The following is a 24,380-nucleotide window of genomic DNA, read 5'->3' on the forward strand; positions in this document are numbered from 1 at the left end:
TATTTCACGTGTTCTTGAAAACAAATGCTTAATTTGTTCGTTCCAGCATGTCTTTCGCCGTGGTTACTCTACAGTCACCCAGCTCATCGAAACTGTCCATGACTTAGCTGCAGCCCTAGACAGACATAACCAGGTCGACATTATATTTCTCGACTTCAAAAGCATTTGACCTAGTCTCTCATCGAAAATTATTGCTTAAGTTAGAGCGACTACTCATATTACTAGCTTGTATAGAAGCCTACCTCTCATGTAGACGTCAAGTCGTGGCCATTGACAACGTAACTTCACGCGCCATTTCAGTCCTTTCAGGTATCCCACAAGGGTCTGTTCTTGGTCCCCTATATTTCTCGTATACATCAATGACATGGTTCGGATAATTCCCTTTAAAATCAGGCTTTTTGCGGATGACTGTATTATATACCGCGAAATTACCACACCCCATGACCAGGTTACATTAAATAAATCTTTGGACCTAATTCAAACACGGTGCAGAGACTGGCTAATGACCATAAACAAAAAACTGTGGTATTGACAATCAGTCGCAAAAAGAACCCTATAACGTTTTGCTTACTCTTTTGATAATGAACCTCTTGCAGTAGCATCTGGGAGTCATCATCTTTCACGATCTCAGATGGAACGACCACATTGACTAGATACTTCGGAAGGCGATGAAAAAACTCGGATATTTAAGGAGGCGTTTGAGTAAGTCTCCAACAGAAGCTAAGCTATTAGCCTATAAACATTTATTCGGGCACTTCTGGAATACTGTGCAGCTGTTTGGGATCCATACACAAAAAGAAACATTTCAATATAAAAACATACAGAGGGAATCAGTTAGGCTAATCTTTAACAAGTACAGCTGGGAGGCATCAGTAACATCTCTTCTAGAAACGGCTTAGCACGACAAATTCGCAATTAGGCGTTACCGTGAGCGAATGAAACTCCTTTATCTCCTTTATCATGGACAGCTAGGTATAAAAAAGGATACATATCTAAAAGACGCTCACTGGCGGCCTACTCCGTCCCATCATTCTAAAAAAGTGTCCGAGTTTTCTAGTCACATCAAAATGTTGCAATATTCTTTTTCCCGAGAACAGCAACCAATTGGAATTCCCTCCCCTTAACTGTGGTAGAATTTCCGTCGCTATCATCATATTACCACGCCCGCTTCTTCTTTTATTTTGATGTGTTCGAGTTTGACCAGCAAGGACGGTTATCAACGCTCGACGCTGGCCGCAAAGCAGTGTTCGAGAAGCTTCACGATTTTAGTAGATTGTTTTGTTAAGATTGCACGCCGCACGTGAATGTTCCAGCTTTGTCGAGAGATAACGCCGCCACCAGCGATATTGCTGGAAAGTTCCATAGCGCCTGTATAAAAGCCGACGCGCTTGACCGCTTGTCAGTTCATCGACGGACGACGCCCTGTTCGCCGCTATCTTTGTACAGCGTGTATTGCTGTAGTACTAGTTCTCATTTTCCGGCCACAAGTTCGGCCAAATAAACAGTTTCATCTTGCAAACGCCGACTGCTGTCTTCGTCGACGTCACGACCACGTGACATCTGGTGGAGGTGCTGCTTCTTCCATGATCCGGACGCCCCCGCGAAGCGCTGACCCAAGCCCAAGCCGCGAGGAGGACGACAGCAAAGAAAACCCGGACCGTCGAACAAGCCGCAGGCAGAAGGGACTGCAGCCAGAGCACGGGCTCCTTCCCGAACAAACCAGGCAGCCCAAGGTCCCAACACCCACCGCAGCGACGATGACCGACCCCGTGGAGCCTGCGCCGATCCTACTTCGGCAGATCCCCGTGGCAAAACATCGCATCATAACAGAGGGAAATGCCAGACCACTCCGTCAGAGCCCGTACAGAGTTTCGACGTGAGAACGGGAGGCCATGATGAAACAGGTCGACGAAATGCTACGCGACGACATCATCCAGCCGTCGAAGAGTCCGTGGGCATCCCCGGTGGTGCTAGTGACGAAGAAGGCTGGGACTCTACGTTTTTGCGTCGATTATCGTCGCCTGAACAAAGTCACGAAGAAGGACGTGTATCCCCTTCCCCGTATAGACGACACCCTGGATCGATTACACAACGCAAAGTACTTTTCGTCGATGGACCTCAAGACCGGTTACTGGCAAATAGAAGTCGACGAGAGAGACCGAGAGAAGACTGGCTTTATAACACCAGACGGCCTGTTCGAGTTCAAGGTCATGTCCTTTGGTCTTTGCTCGGCACCTGCGACTTTTCAACGGGTTATGGATACAGTACTGGCCGGCTTGAAGTGGCAGACATGCCTCGTGTACTTGGACGACGTCGTTGTGTTTTCCTCAAACTTCGACGAACACCTTCGGCGCCTTGAAGTTGTACTTCAAGCAATCAAGACCTCCAGACTCACTTTGAAGCCTGAAAAGTGCCGCTTCGCGTACGAGGAGCTCTTGTTCTTGGGTCACGTGATCAGCAAGGATGGTGTTCGCCCGGACCCGCGGAAAACAGCTGCCATCGCTGACTTCCCGACGCCCACCGACAAGAAGGCCGTACGCCATTTTCTCGGCTTGGTCGCCTATTACAGACGTTTCGTCAAGGAATTCTCACGGATCGCCGAGCCACTGACGCAACTCACGAAGGCCGACGTCGAATTCAGGTGGGAGACGTCGCAAGTTCAAGCATTTCAAGAATTGAAACGACGCCTGCAGCGCCTCCCATACTTGCGCATTTTGACGAATACGCCGATACGGAAATCCACACCGACGCAAGCAGCGTAGGACTCGGCGCCGTCCTTGTGCAAAAGACCGACGGATTCGAAAGGGTCATCAATTCTGCTAGCCGGTCGCTATCAAAGGCAGAAATCAACTACTCCACAACAGAAAAGGAGTGCCTGGCCATCATCTGGGCTACATCGAAGTTTCGCCCCTACCTCTACGGCCGGCACTTCAAAGTTGTGAGCGACCACCACGCCTTGTGTTGGCTAGCTAACTTGAAGGACCCTTCAGGTCGCCTCGCACGATGGAGCCTACAACGTCAAGAATTTGACATAACCGTCGTTTACAAGTCCGGAAGAAAACACTCCGACGCTGACTGCATGTCCCGCGCCCCCGTCGACCCACCGCCGCAGGACGACCAGGATGATGACTGTTTCTTGGGAACAATAAGCGCCGACGACTTCGCCGAACGACAGCGAGCACACCCAGGACTCAGGGGCCTTGTGGAATACCTTGAAGGCAGGACCACCGTTGTTCCGAAGGTATTCACGCGAGGGCTGACGTCGTTTTTCTTGCGCGACGGTGTTCTCCTTAAGAAGAACTTCTCGCCGCTTCGAGCCAATTCTCTTCTCGTAGTGCCCTCGACACTGCGACCAGAGGTCCTCCAGGCTCTGCACGACGACCCGACGTCGGGACACCTGGGTGTTTCTCGCACGCTCGCAAGAATACAGGAAAAGTACTACTGGCCGCGCCTTGCCGAAGACGTAACTCGCTACGTCAAGACCTGCCGGGACTCTCAGCGACGCAAGACACTGCCGACTAGGCCAGCCGGACTTCTGTAGCCTATTGAGCCACCTCAACGGCCGTTCCAGCAAATTGGGATGGACTTACTGGGGCCGTTCCCGACGTCCAATCCCGGAAACAAATGGATCGTCGTAGCTACTGACTACCTCACCCGCTACGCCGAGACAAGGGCCCTGCCTAGAGGCAGTGCCGCCGAGGTAGCGAAGTTCTTCGTTGAGAACATCGTACTGCGTCATGGCGCCCCAAAAGTCCTCATCACCGACAGAGGTACGGCGTTTACTGCTGACCTAACTCAGGCAATACTGAGATACAGCCAAACAAGCCACCGCCGGACCACAGCGTACCACCCACAGACCAATGGCCTCACCGAGCGGCTAAACAAGACCATCGCCGACATGCTGGCCATGTATGTCGACGTCGAACACAAGACGTGGGATGCCATCCTTCCGTATGTGACCTTCGCATACAACACGGCCATGCAAGAAACGACGCAAATGACGCCGTACAAGCTGGTATACGGAAGGAGCCCGGCAACGACGCTCGACGCAATACTACCAACCGCCACCGACGAAGACGATCTCGACGTTGCCGCCTATTTGCAACGCGCCGAAGAAGCTCGACAGCTCGCCCGCCTGCGCATCAAGAACCAGCAGAGGGTCGACAGCCGTCACTATAATCTTCGACGACGCCACATGGAGTACCAACCCGGTGACGGTGTGTGGGTCTGGACGCCGATACGCCGACGTGGGCTCAGTGAAAAACTTCTTCGACGATACTTCGGCCCATACAAGGTGCTTCGACGTCACGGCGCTCTTGACTACGAGGTCGTCCCGGACGGCATTACGAACTCCCAGCGACGCCGCGCACGACCTGAAGTCGTCCATGTCGTGCGCCTTAAGCTGTTTTTTGCGCGTTAGCGAACCTGGGGACTGTACTTTTTCCTTTGTTATTGTAATTTATTTGTGTATGCACTTGTTTTTTTTTCCTTTCCATGTTCTGTTGCAAGCATCGGGACGATGCTTTTTCAAAGGGGGGCAATGCCACGCGCGCTTCTTTTATTTTGATGTGTTCGAGTTTGACAAGCAAGGACGGTTATCAACGCTCGACACTGGCCGCAAAGCAGTGTTCGAGAAGCTTCACGATTTTAGTAGATCGTTTTGTTAAGATTGCACGCCGCACGCGAATGTTCCAGCTTTGTCGAGAGATAACGCCGCCACCAGCGATATTGCTGGAAAGTTCCATAGCGCCTGTATAAAAGCCGACGCGCTTGACCGCTTGTCAGTTGTTCGACGGACGACGCCCTGTTCGCCGCTATCTTTGTACAGCGTGTATTGCTGTAGTACTAGTTCTCATTTTCCGGCCACAAGTTCGGCCAAATAAACAGTTTCATCTTGCAAACGCCGACTGCTGTCTTCGTCGACGTCACGACCACGTGACAATATCTACAGGTTCTTCAATCCATAATAAATACCTCTGACGTAGTTTTACATGAACCCTGATGCTTTTTTTTCCAAATGTCTTTGCCTGACATCAAGCTTTTCCGTATGTTTTTGCATCCACGTTTTCCCAAGTTATTTCAACTTCAGTTGTTAGTAGTGTGCCGTTCCGTCCCCTTTGTTACTGTGTGTCGTGGTTTCGTTTTCGCGTTTTCCTTACCTATGAACTTAACTCCTGACTGTGTAACAGCATCTATACATTTGTGGTCAGTTTTTATTCATCCTCGTGGCATATCGTTTTCCTATTATTTTATTTCATTGTTTCTTTATTGATGTTCAGTTGTGGCATTTTCTCTACATGTATGCGCTAACACAGGTTTTTTTTTTATTATTGCCGCAATGTGTTTATATGTGTTTATTGTACCAATTTCTTTTTTTATTTACTTGTACTAACTCTTGCCTAATGTCTGAAGATCAGACCGACAGTATTGTAATAAATAAATAAATAAATAAATAAATAAATAAATAAAATACTACACAGCACGAAAAAATTACAAGAGTAAACAATGACACATCCACAGAAAGAGCATGAATATGACTAAATAAGCCAAGCACATTTTCAACTTCAGTTGTTAGTAGTGTGCCGTTCCGTCCCCTTTGTTACTGTGTGTCGTGGTTTCGTTTTCGCGTTTTCCTTACCTATGAACTTAACTCCTGACTGTTTAACAGCATCTATACATTTGTGGTCAGTTTTTATTCATCCCCGTGGCATATCGAGTCCTAGGATCCAATGTGCAAAGCGACCAGTCCCTATTTATAGGAATTTTTTTATTTAGCGCATGTGATTGCTTAATTCCAAGGTGCCGTTGCAGCCATGTGTTTAGAGTATTTTCAATGTGGTAATTATGCATAAGACATCAAGTGAGGAATTAAGGACGAGAACTGTTGAGTTACAGATGGCACTAGCTGGCATGAAAAGATTAAAACATAGCTTTACTGGTTATGCAAGTGAGAAGTATCGGTACATTGCAGTCACGTGATTTTGCCGAGAAGTTCCCAAGCACACTTCCAGATATTTGCGATGGCTTCCAGGTATCTATAAGAAAGACTATCGTCTTTAAAATCAAGGAAGCTACGGCGTGGGGACACCTTTGTTGCGCGCTGGTTCGGGAGTGTTTTTTTTTTAAAAACGATAGTCTCTCTTGGGGAACTTAGACCCAGAAATTTTGGTCTGTCTGTCTGTCTTTCTGTTTGTCTGTGGAAACGATGGGAGTTTCTGGTAGAACGGAGTTCTGGACGAGTGGTCAGTGCTGAAATGGCGACGGCGCAGCGTGAACAAATTTCGCATCTGAAACCAATCAAGGGTTTCGCGGGCCAAAGTAGGAAAGTTTTTGGCGCTTGCGGCATAAGCGGCCGAACTATGCAAGAAGTCCGTACCCTCGTTCCGGAAGCGAAGTTGACGAAGGCTTGCCACTTTCCTCGTGTCTTTTTGTTTTTACTTGCTGAAATGACATAATCTCCCCTCAAGTAAACAAACGCTTGTTGTTGAACCAGGAAATCGGGGAAAGTTTTAACCAAAGACCACTGTAACGACGTTAGCGTTAGTTTTAGCCAGCCCACCTTCACCAAATTGCACCATTGGTCTTTGTCACGTTTTCGATATTCGTCCTGTCGAATTATTCGAACGTTCGAATACTAGCTATTCGAAAGTCGAATCGAATTATACGATTAGGCAGTATTCGATTCGAATTCGCAACTCGAATATTCACACACTCCTACTGTTTAAAGATACACCTCAACGGAGCGCAGTCCGTTATATAGTCACTGAATTATGGCGGACCATGGTGGCACAAGAGATGCGTCATTTTTTAACCCTTTACCATTTCATGGTTGCATTGCAATATACGCAGATATTATGAAATTGTACAAATGGCCTAGCCAAGCGCAGCAGTTATTCTAAAGCCACATAACAATGAACGATATATTTACAGGGTTGTTTAAGTTAATGCAAAAACGACCATATCGAGAACCGTTCACACCATTCCGACAACATTTTCAAGTAGCGCCATCTTTCGACAGCGGCCACAGATATAATGTTCCTCTCCGATTTCTTTATTTTTTATAGTTACTGTGGGAGGGCGCAGCCTGCAGGCCAGATTCTCTCGCCTTCGTCGCGTCGCCTTTCTTGAGTGGTTTGGCGTTAACCCCAGTTCACATTGTATTTAAGCGTTGACCACAGGTATGACGATGAGCCTGAATTCGTTCAACTGCTAGCCCTTCAGTGAGAATGCTTTTGATGCGGTATCGGGCGTCTCGGTTCTGTATACTTACGTTACAATTCAGGTCGTGCGAAGAAGAGAAGATGGCCTCGCACCTCACTGTGGTCTTTCCACAGCGATGTCAGTGGCTCTTGGCGTCTCGTCAGCTCCATTATGAGTAGAGAAACTAGCGCTACACCGTGGGAACTATGAAACTGAACGCTACCCACACAACGTGCTCTGCAATATTTTAGTACGCTGTACCTACATACTACTCTGGTACAGTTACGTCACAGTATTCGCCTGGCGTGTCAAATTGTGGCCGTTGTGCAACAACCGTCTGGGATCCTCACACCAACCACAATACTAACGCACTTGAAATGGTTCAGCGCACAGCTGTCAGATTTATTTTTTTAAATACAGTACGACCGAGTCGCCAACAGCGCTCATGCACACTCCTACAATACAAACATTGAAATCACGACGTAAAATACTCAGGCTTAAATTACTTTTTCTCCAGAAAAATATTAAAATCTGTTTTCATCCTCGTCCTTATCTACGCTCGTTATCAACAGGACTAACCAGACATCATCATCCTGAATCTTTAACTCGATATCCTACAAGAACTAAGACCTTCAAATTTTCTTTTTTTTTTCTCGCACTATTAACGAATGGAACACACTGTCATTATCATGATTCAGTTGAGTCGATTGACCTGATTGATTTCTGATAACCTAACATTGAAATTGAAATGTAAGCGTTTATTTGTTTGTTTTTCGCCTTTTGGAATGCTGTGTTTTCGTTTAGCATTTTACCCCTCCTGCCTGGGCCCATGTGGGTCCGCAGTATGTTGTAAATAAATAAATAAACTGGGTAGTTGTTGTTGTGGCGGTGGTTAGTCTTGCGTTCAATTTGGAATACTCTTTTCACAACGGTTAGTGAGAGTGTTAGTGATTACCTACTGTGCACAACTGTCATTGGAAGCGCATTTTGTGTTTGAGTAGCGCAAGCCAAAGCAAAATCTTGAGGAGGAGAGATACATACTGCACGCGTGCACAAGTCCGTCCTAATTCTCAGTGATGGCATGCGTAATCCAAAACGCATGTGATTGAGAATTTTGGCTTAATTGACAGAAGTCATTGACTTATTTTTCATTGAAAAGCCATTGACTTATTTTTCAGATATGTGCATTTATGATGCAGTTTAACGTTAAAATGCGGCCTCGGCGGTCGCATTTCGATGGGGTCGAAAGGCATAGATCACCAATGCGCTTATGTTCACGTGCACGTTAAAGAACCCCAGTTGATCGAAATTAATCCGTAGTCCCACACTACGGCGTGCCTCATAATCATATGGTGGTTTCGAGACGTAAAACTGCAGCAACTATATATTACCGTACTTTCACGCATGCGCTGTCCAGTGGTGTGGTGTTTCCTAAATTGTTCAAAAAAATTACCTTCCTTGCTTCTTTATATTGCTTGTTGTATGGATAAATGCTGTAAGTGCTGCGCAAAACTAAAAACGCGTGCGCTTTCCAAGTATGTTAACGCCGAAAAAAAATCAAATTATTGGTGTACAGTCTAAGGTGTTCAATAAAACAATACTGTTTTGTGAAGCAGGGCCTACTGTATTTATGACAAGCAGATTGTGAGCAAACTTGTACAAAGAACACAAGACACACGAAAGTATCCGGAACATCGCGCTCACGCCGAGCGAGAAAAAAACGGAAAAAGAGAAAACAAGCGCCACAGACGTTACTCAACACAGAGAACAACAATGAACGTCAATCGTGTATTGCTCGCATCAATCCTATGTACAAGTAATCGCACGCGATTGGTCAAGGTCCGGTAGTGTTGGATGGTCTCAGGCAGCCGAGTGAGCGAGAAAGGGCAGCCGCTCTCCTTAGCATGGAATCACGGAATCACGCCGTAACTCGACGTGCGCGTTCGCGCGCGCGCAAGACCACGTGGTGGAGGAGTAAAGTTTCTCCGCCGACGATTGCCGCAAAAGGGCGCGACGAGTAAGGCGTCCGCAAAGGAGCAAGTCGCTGCTTCGAAGGGGGAACGCAGCCCGTTGCTCCATTCTCGCTCCCGTTCTAGATTCGAAGCATCTTTCAGCGAAGCTCAAACCGGTGGTGGTGGACTGCGGCGTGACCACCATCACTGCGTATGCGCCAACCCTGTCTACATACCTCATCTCCACGCACTTCCACCCCGCCCCCTCTCCAATACCCCTCTCCCACTTTCCTCTCGCTACTTCCCTTCGCCACTTCGCTTCTCCACTTCCCCTCTCCCCTCCCTCTCCCAATGTACCCCTCTCCACGCCCACTCCCCCTCTGAAACGCGGGCTCGACATGCCGAGACGCTGCTTCGCATCGCCCCTCTCCTGCGCAACGCCGCGATGAGCGCCAGCGCATGCGCGTCCCCTCCCCCTCTCTCTCCTCTCCTACGATCCCCCCTCGCGCGATGATGACCGCGTTCTCCGCTCGCCTTGTGAGAATTACCGGCAAGGCTAGAGGGAAGACACGACGCGCGTAGCATTCCTCTTCGCGTTCGACGACGCGAGGTCGGTAGCATGCCCAACGAAAGCCAACAGAACGCGATCGTGCAAGTGCTCCGGTTTCGCAGCGCCTCATGGTCCCATTTAGCGGGAGATGGTGTAATGTTTTTTAGAGTGTTCTAGTAGTGAAAGTTCGCATCAAGGAATGTTGATTTTAACAGCGAGACAGAGGAAGCGTGTCTTCGATTGACATAGCTAACTATTCTCATGGGACGACTGCGACCGACCATTTACGCCTACTGATATTGTAGTTTCTTGCTGGAAATCATTGAAAGCGGGTGCGTGGAGACCTTATGCGAGTGTTGCTGTAGCCAGTAATGCGGCAAATACTGTTTGCCTTCGCCATTTCTAGGAACTAGTGATGTGTATTCACAGCGGACGCCAAGCGAACAGCTTTTGCCAATTGCGTCCGCTTCGCCTTGCAGACAGCGTCTCCCGCCAAGTGTGCGTTAGTGGCCGCTAAAGTTCTTCGATCAATGGACAAATTACGTCCACTGCGGACCCATACAACGTCATACTCTTCGTGTAAAAACTGCTCGTTCATATTTATCAAGACATAAATAACTGGTAACGCAGATAATAGAGATATATTGCATTTTTCGGCTATTATAGGCATTGCTGCGCGCTTTGATGAATCGTAAGACTTTTTTTACTCGAGCAACAGTGTTATCCAGGGACGTTCGACAAATAAACGACATGATGAAATGTCGCTTGGAAAAATACGCTTGAAATTCTCGAACTTCACATTAGATTTGATGAAGAAATCATTTGCTGCGAAATACTGAAGCGGTGTGAAAGTGCTTTCATTGCTCTTCCACGCAGGATCTCATTATACCTGCCCTTATTGTGATGGACATAGGCGCGTACGCCGTATACGAAGGAATCTATTCTGGTTCTGATCCGTAAGTGTCACGTTTTTCTTCATTATGGAAAATGCGCTGAAAGTGGTGAATAACTGACAAAAAAATACTTAGCAGCGTAAAAATCAATCAGTGATCTATGGTTTGGAAGTTACTTTATTTAGAAAAAAATCACGGCCCAAACACTCTCTACTGATGGTTAACGAGCGAAGCTGAAACGCTCGGCGCAAGTATTTATCGCTGGGTTAATGCCGACAGCTCAATTAAATCTTTCTCAATTAATGGTTGCATCTTGCCAGAAACCCTACTTGGTGTTGGCCGGCCTTTTGCTCCCTTCTTCATTCTTAGTGGGGCAGGGGCTAGTGTAGAATGAATTACCGAATTTCTCTGGCACATGCGTTTTGGCCCGTCCAAGACTTGCTCATTTCTAATAGATCGGTGGTAATTAGTGGAGCTTGCCCAATTTGTGTGGAACATACACGCTAGTATTTTTTGCGTACAGAGTATGCACGAATTGGGCTTTCGCCTAGCCATATACAGCTTATCTGTAAAAGGTTGCCCAAGAAAACATCAGAAAGGTAAGAAAGCCTTACAGGGCGCCCGCCTTCCGAAAAGCCCAAACCCACCCCTCAAATTATGACACAAATCTTAGTGTTTGCAACAGTTACAATGGTCGCTACGTTAACGCTTTTATACGTAAGTATAAAAGTATTATAGAAAACGTATGCAAATGAAAACCAAGCAGATGGCAATGATAATTCAGGCAGCTGGCAGCGAGAGCTGAAGTTTCGCTGTCCACTCTGTGTGCCTGGTCTCCAAATGACAACGAGAAGGCATTGTAGTATCACTGTGGCACCAACTACACGCGTACACACATCCACGGTTGAGCCTGCACCACGCTATACACCGTACAAATAAGTTGTAGTTGTATGAATACCCTTAGTGCTAAAGAACCTGGTTGATCCCTCCGTCATAGCAATCGGCATATATAACATGAAAGTGAGCCGTGTCTTCACAGGAGTATAGTTGATTGTTTATTATACATTCATGTATGGGAGCTTGCGCAATATGTAGTGCTGTTTTGCAGCTATAGCGCCATTCGGCGCAGATGAAACCATGCTCACGCCTAGTGGTGCATATCTGTCTTAGCGACTAACGCAAAAAATCATTATTTAACCTGGTGGTAGTTGAAGTAGTTAACATACGGCTGGACACAGCACATGCTGAATTTCGCGCAAGGATAGCATCATCAAGCACAAAACATTGATACTCGATATCATGGAGGCTGTCATTCAAGGTGTCGTCATTTGAGGGTATAAACGATAAGGTGCGTGCTCCTTAGTAATAGGGTAACCTACGCCTGTGCTAATGCATATACCACACAGCTTTTCAGGCACTCGAGCGGCAGAGTTGGTAGCTTGAGCCGTGAAAGCGAAAGGGCGTTCCGCTTTCTGAGTTTTAGGGTGAGGACATGAGCGGCGTCTACTACTGCGCCGCTATGGTGGCTTGAGGGGGAGGTGTCAGCCATAGAGTTTCATAAAATTAACTGGAGGGGACTCTGGCCTTGCAATTGTTCAGCAACCATTGGAATGATGGGTAGTACGCGGATTTGCCTAGTCTTCGTGCTTACAGCTTCGAATGCACTTGTGGCCTTGTTTGTTCACCGTTGTGAACTTCGTGGCCAGATTTCAATTAGTGAGCCTAAATAGGATAAAGTGGTGAAGTCGAACTGCTGACTTTTGCTGAACTTCGTTTTGCGACAATGCGGATGCAGGTGACGAGGAACCAAACGGAGCCGAAAGAACGAACTTTATACAAATCCGTGTACTACCCATCATTCCCATGCTGGCTGAAGCACCATGCGTTGCAACTCTCATAACCACTAGCACCAGAGTTTCTTCTAGTAAGTATTGTAGGAAACTCTATGGTGTCGGCATGGCCTCCGAGATGGCGGGCGCGCGACGTGTTTCTCTCCGGCCGTGTCAATCGCCGCGCTCCCCAGCATAACCAACGTGTTCGCCTCGCGCGCCTGGCTACGGCGAGAGGGCGCATTCGCTGTGCATTCCGGCTTTTGTCAAGCAAGTAAAACTCGTTGAACAGTCATTACCAGCATTAATGTATGCAGATGATATAGTATAAGTGGTCCACAATAAAGAATATTTGCAGGGATTGATATCCATCTGCGGTAATGAGGGAGATAAGTTAAATTTCAAGTTCAGTAAGGAAAAATCGGCAGTCATGGTTTTTAATGATAACCAAGGCAGTGATAATAGTGTCACGTGGTCGTGACGTCGACGAAGACAGCAGTCGGCGTTGGCAGAATGAAACTGTTTATTTGGGCCGAACTTGTGGCCGGGAAAATGAGAACTAGAACTACAGCAATACACGCTGTACAATGATAGCGGCGAACAGGGCGTCGTCCGTCGATCAACTGACAAGCGGTCACGCGCGTCGGCTTTTATACAGGCGCTATCGAACTTTCCAGCAATATCGCTGGTGGCGGCGTAATCTCTAGACAAAGCTGGAACATTCGCGTGCGGGGCGCAATCTTAACAAACCGATCTACTACAATCGCGACGCTTCTAGAACACTACTTCGCGGACAGCGTCGAGCGTTGGTAACCGTCCCTGCCGGTCAAACCCGAATACATCAAAACAAGACAAGAAGTGGGCGTGGCATTGCCCCCCTCTGAAAAGCATCGTCCCAATGCTTGTGAAAGAACATAGAAGAGAAAAAAAAACAAGTGCATACACAAATAAATTACAATAACAAAGGGAAAAAAAATAGAGTCCCCAGGCTCGCTAACGCGCAAAAAACGGCTTAAGGCGCACGACATGGACGACTTCAGGTCGCACACGGCGCCGCTGAGAGTTCGTAATGCCGTCAGGGACAACCTCATAGTCGAGTGCGCCGAGGCGTCGAAGTACCCTGTACGGTCCGAAGTAAAGTCGAAGAAGCTTCTCACTAAGTCCTCGTCGGCGTATTGGCGTCCATACCCACACACGGTCACCGGGTTGGTATTCCATGTGGCGTCGGCGAAGGTTGTAGCGGCGGCTGTCAGTCGTCTGCTGGTTCTTGATCCGTAAGCGGGCGAGCTGTCGTGCTTCTTCGGCGCGCAGTAGGTAGGTGGTCACGTCGATGTTTTCCTCGTCGGTCACGTTTGGTAGCATGGCGTCGAGCGTCGTTGCCGGGCTCCGTCCGTAGACCAGCTTGTATGGCGTCATCTGCGTCGTTTCCTGTACGGCCGTGTTGTACGCGAAGGTCACGTACGGAAGGATGGCGTCCCACGTCTTGTGTTCGACGTCGACGTACATGGCCAGCATGTCGGCGATGGTCTTATTTAGACGCTCGGTGAGGCCGTTGGTCTGTGGGTGGTACGCGGTGGTGCGGCGGTGGCATGTGTGGCTGTATTCCAAGATCGCCTGAGTCAGGTCAGCCGTGAACGCCGTACCTCTGTCGGTGATGAGAACCTCTGGGGCGCCGTGTCGAAGGACGATGTTCTCAACGAAGAACTTCGCTACCTCAGCGGCACTGCCTTTGGGCAGGGCTTTTGTTTCGGCGTAGCGGGTGAGGTAGTCGGTAGCCACGACGATCCATTTATTTCCACAAGTCGACGTTGGGAACGGCCCCAGGAGGTCCATCCCGATCTGCTGGAATGGTCGCCGAGGAGGCTCGATCGGCTGAAGGAAGCCTGCTGGTCTTGTGGGCGGTGTCTTCCGTCGCTGACAGTCTCGGCACGTCCTTACGTAGCGAGTGACGTCGGCGGCAAGGCGCGGCCAGTAGTACTTTTCTTGTACTCGTGCGAGCGTTCGGGAAAGTCCAAGGCGTCCAGCCGTTGGATCGTCGTGCAGGGCATGCAAAATTTCTGGTCGCAGTCCCGAAGGTACAACGATAAGGTAGCTGGCTCGGGCCGGAGTGAAGTTCTTCTTTACGAGGACGTTGTTTTTCATGGAAAATGATGCCAATCCTCGCCTGAATACTTTTGGGACAACGATGGTCCTGCCCTCCAGGTATTCTACTAGACCCTTCAGTTCCGGGTCGGCTCGCTGTCGTTCGGCGAAGTCTTCGGTACTTATGGCTCCCAAGAAGCTGTCATCATCCTGGACGTCGGGCGTTGGTGGGTCGACGGGGGCACGAGACAAGCAGTCGGCGTCGGAGTGTTTCCTTCCGGACTTGTACACGACAGTAATGTCAAATTCTTGAAGTCTTAGGCTCCACCGTGCGAGGCGACCAGAAGGGTCCTTCAAGTTAGCTAGCCAACACAAGGCGTGATGGTCGCTCACAACTTTGAAGGGCCTGCCGTAGAGGTAGGGGCGAAACTTTGACGTAGCCCAGATGATGGCGAGGCACTCCTTTTCTGTTGTGGAATAGTTCACCTCTGCTTTAGACAGCGACCGGCTAGCATAACTGATAACCCTTTCCAGTCCGCCCGTCCGCTGCACAAGGACGGCGCCGAGTCCTATGCTGCTTGCATCGGTGTGAATCTCCGTATCGGCGTATTCATCGAAATGCGCAAGTATCGGTGGTGTCTGCAGGCGTCGTTTCAGTTCATGAAATGCGTCGACTTGCGCTGTTTGCCACCGGAATTCGACGTCGGTCTTCGTGAGCTGCGTTAGTGGCTCGGCGATACGTGAAAAATCTTTGACAAAGCGTCTGTAATAGGCGCACAAGCCGAGAAATCGGCGCACGGCCTTCTTGTCGGTGGGTGGCGGGAAAGCGGCGATGGCAGCTGTTTTCTGCGGGTCTGGGAGCACTCCAGTCTTGCTGATCACGTGACCCAAAAACAAGAGCTCCTCGTACGCGAAGCGGCACTTTTCTGGCTTCAGGGTGAGCCCGGAGTTCTTGATTGCTTGAAGTACGGATTGAAGTCGCTGGAGGTGTTCGTCGAAGTTCGAGGAATACACAACGACGTCGTCCAAGTAAACAAGGCAAGTCTGCCACTTCAAGCCAGCTAATACAGTATCCATGACTCGTTGGAAAGTCGCAGGTGCCGAGCAAAGACCGAAAGGCATGACCTTGAACTCGAACAGGCCGTCCGGTGTTATAAAGGCGGTCTTTTCTCGGTCTCTCTCGTCGACTTCAATTTGCCAGTAGCCGGTCTTGAGGTCCATCGACGAAAAGTAATTCGCGTTGTGGAGTCGATCCAGGGTGTCGTCTATCCGTGGGAGAGGGTACACGTCCTTCTTTGTGATTTTGTTCAGGCGACGATAATCGACGCAGAAACGTAGGGTCCCATCCTTCTTCTTCACTAACACCACGGGAGACGCCCACGGGCTGTTGGACGGCTGGATGATGTCGTCGTGCAGCATTTCATCGACTTGTTTCTTAACGGCCTCCCGTTCCCGCGTCGAAACCCGGTAGGGACTCTGACGGAGTGGTCGAGCATTTTCTTCTGTTATGATGCGGTGCTTAGCAAGGGGCGTTTGTCGGACCCGCGATGACGACGAGAAACAGTCCCTGTATTCCTGCAGAAGGCGTCGAAGCTGTTGCTGTTGGCGAGCGGGAAGACTTGGGTTTACGTCGAAGGGTGGCTCAGGGATCGTCGTCGTAGCTTCGTCAGAATCTGAAAATGCAAACGCATCGCTGACGGCCGAGATTTCTTCGATGTATGCAATCGTCGTGCCCCTGCTCAGGTGTCTGTATTCCTGGCTGAAGTTCGTTAGCATCACGCTTCCTTTTCCTTCATGCAACGCTTATCGCTCTCGATGACACCTTCGATGTCTTCAGCTTTTTCGGTGCCGACGGAAATAATGACGCTGGAACGCGGCGGAATGGTCACCTGCTCTTCTATCACATTCAATGCATGGTTCCCTGGCGTCACGCGGGGCGGGAGCGCTTTATCTGAGGTTAGTGTTATCGACTCGGACCTCAGGTCGATGACGGCGCCGTGTTCACTTAGGAAGTCCATTCCAAGTATTGCATGCCTGGAGCAGTTTTGTAGGATTACAAAGCTCGTAGGATAAGTCCGGTTATTGATGGTGACTCTCGCCGTGCAGACACCAATCGGCGTTATCAGATGGCCTCCAGCGGTGCGGATTTCTGGGCCTTCCCAAGCGGTCTTAACCTTCTTCAGCTTCGCGGCGAACGGTCCACTGATGACAGAATAGTCGGCTCCGGTGTCGACGAGAGCTGTGACGTTGTGGCAGTCGATAAGGACGTCGAGGTCGCTAGTTCGTCGTCTTGCATTGCAGTTAGGTCGTGGCGTCGGGTCACGGCTACGTCGGTTTGTTCCGCTGCTTCCCCGTTGCGTTGTCAGGTCCACTTCGGTCCGCGAGGCTTGGTCGTCAGGGCTCTGTCTGGTTCGCGTCGGGTCTTCAAGGTTTCGTCGTGGCGTCGTCGTCGGCGGCGGAGGATCTTCGATGTTTCGTCGTACAGCAACCGCACCTCCATCGGTTGCTGCCCTTAGTTTTCCGGATACGGGCTAGGTGACCGGCCCCGGAACGGGCCAGTGTACTGGCGGCGTTGGGGAGAGGCGTAGCGGCCTGGCGACGGCGATCGGGAAGATCCTCGGGGGGTCCAATGCGCTCCTGCCAGATAGTCGGCGATGTCACGTGGTCGTTCACCCTGCTGTGGACGCGGCGCGTCGATGGCGAACCCACGCAGTCCCATCCGTCGATACTGGCAGCGGCGGTAGGTGTGGCCAGCTTCTCCGCAGTGGTAGCAGAGTGGACGATGGTCTGGTGCGCGCCAAACGTCGGTCTTCCTCGGCGTGTATCGCTGGCCGGTTGGCGGGCGGTATGGCGTCGGTGGTGGCGGCGGTGGTGCCTGGCGGCGGAACTGCTGGGGCGGCGCGGCGTCATGACGCGGGCGAGGAGAGGGGGCGTTGCGTCGGGCTGCAGCAGCATAACTCATTGCTTGAAGCTGCGGCGGTGCCGGCTGAGGAACACCCAGTGACTCTTTGATTTCCTCGCGGACAATGTCTGCGATGGAATCCACTTGAGGCTGCGGCGAAGGTAACAGCTTGCGCAACTCCTCCCGCACGATCGCTCGGATGGTTTCGCGCAAGTCGTCGGTGGCTAGTGAGTGCACTTCGGAATATGTTGCAGACAGCGGCGAGCGGTTGTACTGTTTCGTCCGCATGTCCAATGTCTTCTCGATTGTTGTAGCCTCGATGAGGAATTCGGCGACCGTCGAGGGCGGGTTGCGGACAAGTCCCGCGAAAAGTTCTTGTTTGACACCCCGCATGAGCAGACGAACTTTTTTGTCTTCCGCCATCGCAGCGTCGGCCTGACGGAAAAGCCGAGTCATCTCTTCCGTGAAGATGGTGACGTTTTCGTTTGGCAGCTGCACCCGGGTCTCCAGCAAAGCAGCGGCCTTTTCCTTGCGGACGATGCTCGCGAAGGTATTGAGGAACGTCGTCCGAAAGAGGTCCCAGGATTGAAGGCTCGATTCATCGTTCTCGAACCACGTCTTCGCGGCGTCTTCTAAGTAGAAGTAGACGTGGTGCAGCTTCTCTTCAGTGTCCCAGTGGTTGAAGGCGGCGACTCGCTCGTACGTCTCCAGCCAGCTCTCCGGGTCTTCAAAAGAAGATCCACGGAAAGTTGGTGGCTCCCTTGGCTGTTGCATCACTACCGTTGTAGGTGGCAGTTGGTCTGTCATCGTCTCGGCGGTAGATGTGACGGTCTTCGGCTGCCTGGCGTTTTCGGGAAGGAGCCCGTACTCTGGTTGTAGTCCCTTCTGCCGGCGGCTGGTTCGAGGATCCGGGTTGACCTTAGAGTCGTCTTCTTCGCGGCTTGGGCTTGGGTCAGCGCTCCGCGGTGGCGTCCGGATCATGAAGCAGCACCTCCACCAGATGTCACGTGGTCGTGACGTCGACGAAGACAGCAGTCGGCGTTGGCAGAATGAAACTGTTTATTTGGGCCGAACTTGTGGCCGGGAAAATGAGAACTAGAACTACAGCAATACACGCTGTACAATGATAGCGGCGAACAGGGCGTCGTCCGTCGATCAACTGACAAGCGGTCACGCGCGTCGGCTTTTATACAGGCGCTATCGAACTTTCCAGCAATATCGCTGGTGGCGGCGTAATCTCTAGACAAAGCTGGAACATTCGCGTGCGGGGCGCAATCTTAACAAACCGATCTACTACAATCGCGACGCTACTAGAACACTACTTCGCGGACAGCGTCGAGCGTTGATAACCGTCCCTGCCGGTCAAACCCGAATACATCAAAACAAGACAAGAAGTGGGCTTGGCAATAGAATAGATGTGATCACGCTGGAAATAGTGGATAAGTACAAATATCTTGGTGTATGGATAAGCAACAGGGCTCAGTATCTATGGGAGCAGGAAAGATACGTGGCGATTAAAGGTAACAGGAATACAGCTGTAATGTAAAGTAGGACACTGTGGCATTACAGTAGGTACGACATTGTGAGAGAGATCTGGAAAGAGGTCATGGTTCCTGGTCTGACGTTTGGCAATGCGGTCTCGCGTATGAGATCCGAGGTTCACGCAAGATTAGAAGTTAAGCAAAGTGGCATAGGTAGGCTTACTTTGGGAGAACAGGGGAATACACCAAATCAGGGGGTACAAGGTGACATGGGATGGACATCATTTGAAGGCAGGGAGGCTAGCAGCAAGATAAAATTTGAGGAGCGATTGAGAGAAATTGGAGAGGATCGTTGGGCTACGAAAGTTTTCAGCTACTTCTATATGAGGAATGTCGATACAAAATGGAGGAAGCGGACCAGAAAAGTGACCAGTAAATACTTAGAAAACGGCAGGAGACCGAACCAAAGGGAACTATCGGTTAAGAAGGTGAAGGAAACGGAGACGAACATGCACATATTAGGGATGAGTACGAAATCAGCACTGCAGACCTACTAAACTTTCAAGCAGGAAATTTCCAAGGAAAATATCTACGAAAATTCTCGGGGTAGTTCTCTGCTGTTTTAGGCCAGGACGGGAAATTTCGGAACAATACTTACCGAGCCAAATACGAAGGAACAGACACGTTATGTAGTGCGTGTGGAGAGGAGGAGGTAAACTGGTCGGTCTGTAAAGGGCTTCTGGCGCTGAGCCGTGCTCCCAATTAGGGTTGCAGAAGTTGCGCCTTTTCCTTTCCTCAACCTCTCCTCCTCAAAGGGTTTCACCCTATAGTTCAAGAAAATGGCAAAGAATTGTTCAAAGGATTGGGGTTTAAGGACAGTGAAGGTGAAGTAGACTTTAGGTGGGAAGAAATAACCAAGAGGAGGTTATCTGATTGGTGGCTACAATCAAGGCACGAGTGAAAATTCGTTCACCTACGTGGTGCTAGTACCCAACTGTAATACGGCTAGATGGTGTTAGCCGCCGCCCGATCTAAAGGGCACAGCCTTCATCCATCAATCCATCCAATCATCCGACGGCGACGTAGACCGCGGCAGAAAGCACAGCGCACGGGATCCCAGCGTGCGCATGCTTTTTTTTCGCGTACGAGCAAGAATCACCGCCTGAATCTTTTCGCTGCACTGAAGGCAATATTTTATTTTCTGTTACTGCATTTATTTTGGTCCAATTTACGAAGAAAAGCATGGCAACTGCTGAATTTTCCTGATATAGATCATTGTTAAGAGGTAATCAATTCGTCTGTGGCAGAATTACTTTTTTTCATTACGGTCCGTTTTGTCTCGGTGCTAAATACCTCGATTTGAGAAATATAAAGGCATTCTAGCATTCCTCCTTTCTGGAGACGTGTATGGGTGAAAACTGGGGTAATTATCGTCGTTGAACTATATGGCCCTCCTACAGTGACACATCGTTTTACTATTTTATCGTGTACGGATATTTATGAGGTGGTCAACCAAAGCACAGTTACGCTCTAGATAACTGAGTGTCCTAGTCATGTCGCTCTGGTAAGGTTATAAGTAATTTTACCGGAGTATTGAGAAGGCTTCGATTAGACGACCTACATTTACTCCCCACGTCTTTCAAAGTGAAAGTGCCTGAGTTGTCGTCTCATTTTTCGTCATCTGTATTTTGATTAAGTTTTGGTAGCACAATGACAATATCACTATTTTGTTAATTTACTGTACTCTCGACTGCATCCAAATCAAAGGGTCGCACATGCAGCAGAACGGCGTCTTTCTGAAGAAAACTAAGTATTCGTCGAGGTAGGCTACGGAAGAAAGAAAAAGTGCAAATCGCCACTGCTATGCAAGCGCAGTGTTTCACACCAGCTACAGCAAACGCTGAACGCGTGTTGCGTTCGTCTTGAACAAGCACAAGATTTCAATGTTCGTTCTTACATAGCCCAACATATCCACTGAACACTGTAAAACTCACAGTGCGAACGTGTGACCCTAAATGACCAAAACGCGCTTGGAACCATCCCGTGGTCGTCGCAGAACCGGCGACGTTCAGTCTAGACGTATGGCGACCGCGTGCACCCTCCTCCCCGTCTCCTGCTTCTACAGCGCGACGGGAGGTAGTTGGAAAGGGAAACTGGGGAAGCCTAGCATAGATAAGGTACGTTCAGTGGGATTGCCCAACGCACGAGGGATAAATGAAAACTTACCGCCCAATCCGCAAGCGAAATCAGAATGCCACATTCTACGTCCACGGGTTATACCCCTGTCACACGAGGCAACCTAAGTGCACTTTGCGGGAGTGCACTTGGCCGCTAGTGTCATTCACATGATGTCACACAGGAACGCTCAGTGGCACTCGCTGCAAAGCGCATTTGCCGGCGAGTGCGTTGGCCAAACTTACATCGCCAAGACGGAGTGTGTAGCCTCGGTACCAGTGGCTCGAGAATAAATAAGTTATCATCCGAAGTCGAGTTCATAGCTTTTTTTAACCTATTGTTTTCGTTATTAGCGATATTATTATGCGTTAAAACATACTTTACCACAAAAAACCACTCTGCTATTCTCGCTCTGAGGTGGTTTACAGCCACGGCCACCAGGGGCATGCCCAGCCCATCGCTGTTCAATGGCCGCAGCCGCCGCGTTTCTACGTAAAGTTTATTTTAATGGCTGCCTATAGCTCCAAGACATTATTACTTAGGAAACATTGCCTGCAATAACAAATATCTGTTGTTCTACTTAAGTGCCCATCACCATAACCATCATTTCCAAAGTACGCACTTCCCTTTCTCGTGTAGGAGCGCGCCGCTAGAGTGACATTCTAGTGACATTCTAGAGGCGCAGAACCGGCGACGTTCAGTCTAGACGTATGGCGACCGCCTGCACCCTCCTCCCTGTCTCCTGCTTCTGCGGCGCGACGGGAGGTAGTCACTAGAATGTCACTAGAATGTCATTCGCTCAAAATGACACTAAATTTGCCAGTGTGACCGGGGTACTACACACGATTAAACGGGTTCCTTTCTCTTTACTTTCGTGGAACTGCCCCTGATTTACATTAAAACGCTCTTTCGAGAATTATTACAGGCGCGCTCACGTAATCACAGCTGCAAGGCGCAGCGCGACACGGTTTTATTGCTTTTTTATTTGTCCCTCGCGCGCCGAGCAGCATTTTGCTCCTCATTGAGCAATCCCACATAACGCGCCTTAGAACGCGGCACTCTTCTCACTTCACTTGCGGATCGGCTGTCATATTTTGGGAGGCAATGGCTGTCTTTGATAGTGCCCCCCATACTATACAGCCCGCAAACTTCGAATGAATGAATGAATGCACTACATTATTTGTCCCTGATTAATGGGAAGGGGGAAATGGGACAGAGGGAGGGGGAGGACCTACTTGAAGTAAGCCCCCTCTACCCTCTCAGACCACGCCAGGATGGCCTCCTGAATGTCCGGCCTCGAGCTGCGCAAGGCAGCCTCCCGCTGTTCCTCACTAGAAATTAGGCGTGCCAGGAAAGGGGGAAGAGGGTTCTTAGGGCAGCGCCACATGATGTGGTTTAATGGCTCATTCACACCTGCGACTAGCAGCGGTCGCGCGACTGTTTGCGACTGGCGGTCAAAAAGTGACTCAAAGCGACCAATGTTCACACCTGCGTGCGACCTATGTGCGTCGCCACAGAGAATTTATGTCTGCTCGTATACAGCTCGCAGTTCCGTTGCCCCGTAAAATAGGCTGACGTCCTGTTCTTGCGCATCTGATTGGTTCAGAGGTTTGCGACTGCAGTCGCGCGACCGAAAAATGGAGCAGCGAGCGACTGAGCCAAAGTAGTCGCTTTGCGACTAAAACAGCCATTTGCGACCATTTGCGACCAGTCTCTTTGCGACTAGCTTAGTCGCACGACCGTTGCTAGTCGCCGGTGTGAACGAGCCTTAAGTCTGCTGTAGAAGCGGCGCAGGATTTGCAAGAGGGAGAAGGGGAACTGGAGGGATAAACGCGGTGAAGGAGGTAAGAGGGAGGAAAGGTGCGAGTCTGAAGCTGTCGCCACACAATTTCTCACCTGCGCGGAGATTTGCGAATCAGTGGCGGAAAGGTTAAACGTTCTAATCGCTGTAGTGTGCAGATGTCGTGGAATGAAACAAGCCGATCCCGCGCAGTAAACGGTGCCTCCTCCGTGGTAAACGGTGCCTCCTCCGTGGTAAACGGTGCCTCCTCCGCAGTAAACGGTGCCGCCTGCGACATGTCGGATGCTTGTGCCCAGACTGTAAATCCTCGGGCACTGGCATGAGCCGCCACGTTTCCGGCAAGGCCCGCATGCGCGGGAGTCCAGATTAGTGCTACAATTTGATCGAGGGGATGGGCCAAGCGCAGGGAGAGGGCTGGCTTAGACACCCTGCCCGCTCCGAAATTATATATGGCTGTTTTGGAGCCCCTTGCTACAACAGATGTATTAGGGATTGTGAGGGCCAGAGCTATGGCCGCCTTTTCGGCCTCCTCCGACGAAAAGGCAGGAATGGAGGCGGCCGCAGCGACGTGGCCGTGAGAGCGCATGACTGGTATTGCATAATAATTCCTGTTCCCGTAATCGGCGGCATCCACATCGAGCACATCATGTGTGGAGGAAAACTGTTTTTTGAGGGCCTTTGGCGCTGCCGCCTGCGCTGTTTGCGGTGCACATGGTGCATGTTTCTGGGAAGTGGGGAAATGCAGAGGTTCTCGTGTATGTGGCGTGGAATGGTGTACTTGGCCTTGGTGATGGGTACCGGACTGAGAAAAAGTGTTTGTAAAATGTGTCGGCCTGTCACGGTGTCCGAAAGTCTGTTATGTTGCGATGCAAGATGTGCTTCTGTATATTCAGCAAGGGTCTTGAAAGTATAGTAAGTTTACAACACATGCGGATCTCTTGCAGAGGCATCGCAATGAAAAGTGCTCTAATATGGGCGGCGCAAATCTATAGCAAAAAAGAAGCCTATTTGAGAATACATACGCCCCAGCAGTGACTTTGCCTGTGGTAAATCTTGACCCGACATTTCCAAATGAGCGCGAGGTTATATAAAAGCGCAAAGTCACTTTTTTCTCGCCACATGCTAGCTGCGCCAACAGCCCTGCAGCCTTTTCGATCCTCTGTGGGAGCGCTGCGGTGCGGAGAAAAGAGTGGGCGACGGCCACCTCCGGAAACACGCTCTCTCCGTGCGATTGGGGCGGCGGGAAAGAAACACGCCGCGCCCGCCATCTCGGAGGCCATGGTGTCAGCAACAGCGCGCCAGAGACGCAGCATTTTTTCTTGACGATGCAATGACGCGTGCGGCATCTCGGAGCCGACAGCAGCACCACCACATCGGCGCGTCTTTGCGCGCGTCTGTCGGCTCCAAGATTCAATCCCCGCGCTGGCTTATGCTCGCGGGGGTGTTTGGTACCGACGCGAGGCGCTTTTCCTGGCCACGACCTCTTACGGCACACACTAACCTTATAAAAAAGTA

At 50.0% G+C, this 24,380-nt stretch overlaps 1 pseudogene; it reads left to right on the plus strand.

Annotated features, from left to right (window-relative positions):
- LOC125759975 (uncharacterized) overlaps positions 1-19,850 on the plus strand; it is a 37,310-nt pseudogene extending 17,460 nt beyond the window's left edge.
- Positions 19,851-24,380: the final 4,530 nt, after the last annotated feature.

This window comes from Rhipicephalus sanguineus, chromosome 9, assembly GCF_013339695.2.
Source record: "Rhipicephalus sanguineus isolate Rsan-2018 chromosome 9, BIME_Rsan_1.4, whole genome shotgun sequence".
NCBI classification, from domain to species: Eukaryota; Metazoa; Arthropoda; class Arachnida; order Ixodida; family Ixodidae; genus Rhipicephalus; species Rhipicephalus sanguineus.